A 4,262-nucleotide genomic window follows, 5' to 3' on the forward strand; every position below is an offset into this window, starting at 1 on the left:
TCTTCCGGAACAGGTGAGGCTCCAGCCCAGAGCCCTTACCTTTTTTCTGATCTTAATGTAAAGGCCTTTAGTATTTCTCCATTTGGTAAGGTGCTGCTTTTAAGATTAAGGCATATATATATTTTTCAAATTAAGAAAGTATTTATTAATTTCTATTTTCTTGAATGTTTTTATCAAGAATGTGATGAATTTTGTCAAAGGTTTTGTCAACATGTATGAAAAGAACCATATTTTTTTGTTAGATATGCTGATATGGTATATGATAGTAATGGTTTTCCTAATGTTGAACCAATCTTGCATTCATTCCTTAGTCCCACAGGATTATAGTGTATTATTTTCTTAATTTTTCTTATTTACACTGCTATCCATAAATGCATTACTCTGCAGTTTTGTGTATTCTGTTGATCAAGTTTAGGTATTATTATTATGTTTGTTTCACTAAAAATATTAAGGGGGAGGGGAAGGTAGATGAAAAATTTTAAATCGACATTAAAAAATAAATAAATTATATATATATATATATTAAGCAGCGTTTTCTTTTTCTGTTATTTATAACACATTGGGACTATTTGGTTTTTGAGGATTTAGTAGAATTTCCTGGTGAAATTATCTGGGCTTGGTTCATTTTTGAGGAATAAGTTAATAATAACTTTTTATATTCTTTCTCGGGAATTGCTCTGTTTAAACTTTCCACTTATAGTTGGATTAAATTTGATAATCTTCTGTCCTCAAGGAAATTATCCATTTCATTTAAGTTTTTAATTTTACTTACATAAAAGTCTGCAAAATATTTATGTTTTTTAAAATTTCTTCTATTTAATGGTTATTTCCCTGTCATTTTTTATATTTTATATTTGTGCTTTTTTCACATTTTTCATAGTCAATTTAGCAAGTGTTTTGTCTATTCTTGTTAGTTTTTATCCCCAAACTGGGAATTTTACGTTATTAAGTCTACTGTTTTTATATATCTACCTCATTAATTTATTCATTTATATTCATGATTTCCTTCCTTGTTTTTCCTGAGATCACTTTCTTAAAGTTGGTTTTCTTTTTCCACTTTTCGAGATCAATATTTATTTTCATTCTTTCATTTTTACTGATAATTGATTTAGTGCTCTGAATTTTGTCCTGATTGCTTTAAATGTATCCATAGATTCTGATGTGCAATGTCGTGTTGTGATTATCTTTTAAAGAAATTTTGTTATTTCAGTTTGTTAGATCTGTTGCTTGGGATTTGTTTATTAGGTTTTCAAAATCCAGGGTAAATAAAGGACATTTTTGATTTTAGTTCTCGCATATACTTTCTCAATTTATGGCACTGTGATGAGAACTGTTTCTTATAATATTTCTATATCATGTTACTTATGTTTTCCTCATAACCTAACATACAATCAGTTTTTGTGAATGTTCCAGAAGTATGTAACCTTCTCTTAAATTTCAATACCTATCCATAAGGTCTCCTTATTGATTACGTTGTTTAAGCATTCTCTATCCTTACTTTTTTTGGTTCATTTGACATCTCTTGCTGAGAATGGTATACAAATGTCTCCTATTACTGCATTGTGTTGCTATGTCTCCTCGAATCTGTACTTTTTGCATCACAAGGTAATTGCTATGTTATTTGGTATGTGAATATTTCTAAGAGTTACACCAGATTGTACATCATAGCGTTTAGCACTCGAATGTGACTTTCTTCACCATATTTAGTTCTTTTGGCTTAAATTCTATTTTGTCTGACATCTGGATTGCTACTTCTATTTTTGTATTGTTTCCTTGTGCCTGATACAGCTTCGTCCATCTATTTTTGACATTTTGTAATCACTTCGTGTTAGGTCCTCTCTTGTAGACAACATAGAGTTGGGTTTAGTTCCACAAACCAAATTAAAAATTGACGTTTTTCCTCAGAAACTATGCCCTGAAATCTTATAAATATCTTCTCCATGAAGTCACTGCAGAAGTCTGAGTCCCCTGAATGTGGCACGCAGGCCCTGAAGAGTAGGAACAGTTACTCGGCATTGTTATTTATCTGTGTCCCCTACCTATTACCTGTGAGCTATCACTCGACATCAGGTTGGAAGTGGCTGTGTGCACAGCATCTTCTAATGACATTTAGCCCTTCCCCTCAGTTTGCAAGAGAGAGAAACAGGCCATTAATATTTTAGTCTTCTTATGGTTTCCTTCTGCTACAGAGTTGGATATCAAGGTTGGTAGAAGGTAAACAGAGGCTTTGCCAAAGGAACAGCTTACCTGCTCTGACAGCTGTCATCTGCCTTCATGTATTTTTTCTTGGAAGAATAAGTTCAACAATGCCATTAACCTCATAATAATCACCTTCCCACTTGTGGGATGGTGCCCTGTGAGAAATCTATCACAAGAACTAGGAAGAGAACATCAGAATCAAAGAACTCATGGAGGGAGACGTGCAGGAGTGAAAAATGAAGCTATCCTTTGTCAGTCACCCAAATGTCTGGGAGTGACCGCTGAGACCGATGTCTAGTATTGTTAAAAGTGACATCCTATCTGAAAAATTCACAGAGCGGAATCTATTTCCTGCTATGGCAACTTAGTACTAAATGAGGGATATGTCATAGAACTAACAGGGAGGTAAAAACCTATGGAGTTAAATAATAGCCCTCTAGGAGAAAGAATGCAGGAAAATGTAAAATACGTCTTTAAGAGAAAACAAAGCGTCATGCAGACAATATACTACAAAGCTATAACAATCAAAATAGTATGGTAGTGGCACAAAAACAGTCGGCTATGGGTGAGTTTGAAGCCTAGCTCCATTTCTTCTACCAGGAGTCTTTACCTTCTCTATTACACTAGTGAGCAGGGATGGACAACTTAGGAGGAAATTTCAATATCCTTTTTCATTCAAAACATCGTTCTGAAAAGGAAGGTGGAGAACTTCCCGAAATTTTCTTTCTAGGTGGAGGGACCAGGATATCCGTGAGAGGCAGAGAGAGAGCAAGGAACAAGGCATATTAAGGGCATGGCGAATCCGTCAGTAGTAAAGTCTAGAAAGTTATCTAGGTTCAGTGTTGCAGTATAGAGTCTTTTGACCATCTGGGGATATTTGTCTCATTTATTTGCTGGTGACAGAACCTAGGACTGAGCCAGTTTAGGTGACAAAGGAATTAATTGGCTCACACAACTGGGAAATCCAAGAGTGACTTCGAGCATGGCTGGTTCTACGGAATCAAATCATGTCGTCAGATTCATTCTTCTTCTTTTGACTCTGAGGGTCTGTATGTGGTTCTCTTTTCATCCGACGTATAAGTTTACTCTTAAACTCACTTGATTGCTACAGTTTTATAGTAAGTTTGGAAATCAGGTAGCTTAACTCTCCAATATTGTTATTCCTTCAAAAAGTGTTTTGTGTATTCTTGGTCTTCTGCAGTGCTATCGAAGGGCCAGTTTGTCAAGTTGCTAGGAATTTCGGTACACATTACCCTGAACCTATAGATCAATTTGGGGAGAAACAGCCTTTTAATCAACAAGATTTTCTATCAATGAACACGTACTGCTTCACCGTTTACTAAGGTTTTCTCAAACTGCTCTCAGAGAAATGAGAAAAAGAGTTCTCAGACTTTGTCTGCTAGTTCAAGATTCAGGCTGACAGAAGGAACGGGTGGCCTTTACGGTCTCCCAATAGGTTTTAGTAAAGCAAGGAGAAAAGGCCCAGGGGAAGCATTAAACTTACCGACTGGAGACTCATGAGAGAAGGTCGATGGTGTTTCAGAAAAGGATAAAAGCAGATAAGATGGAGTCAGAGTGATGCCCGTAAGCTGGAAAGGAAAGTGCTCAGATTCACGAGTGGATTAAAAATGCAATTTTCTTGCACTAGTCAAGTGGGCTTCCCCGAGAGGAATTTTGTTAAGAGAATTTTCTCATAGTCCGTTCTTTCTGAGATTCTGTTTACTTCTCATCTCCCCCCAAAATGGGGCTTTGGTGACCAGTTGCTTTGGAACATCGCAGTAGTGTAGAAACAAAACCTCTGACCTCAGAACATGTTAGAAAGTAAATTAAAATTGTTGAATAGCATAATTTTTGCATCATCCCAAGTATACAGGAGAATGCAAAGACAAACACTGTCATGTCTCAAACACAATGTATTGTACAAGAACATGAACTTGAAGTTACCTTGGACAATTCACGTAGGCTCGTAAGAGATTTCAGAAATGAAAAGCAAACCAAGGTCAATAGGAGCCTGTGGAACCAATCATCCCCAAGGTTCCGATTGAAGATGTGCTTAGATAATG

The sequence above is a fragment of the Pteropus vampyrus genome, unplaced genomic scaffold (assembly GCF_000151845.1).
Source record: "Pteropus vampyrus isolate Shadow unplaced genomic scaffold, Pvam_2.0 Scaffold71, whole genome shotgun sequence".
NCBI lineage: Eukaryota > Metazoa > Chordata > Mammalia > Chiroptera > Pteropodidae > Pteropus > Pteropus vampyrus.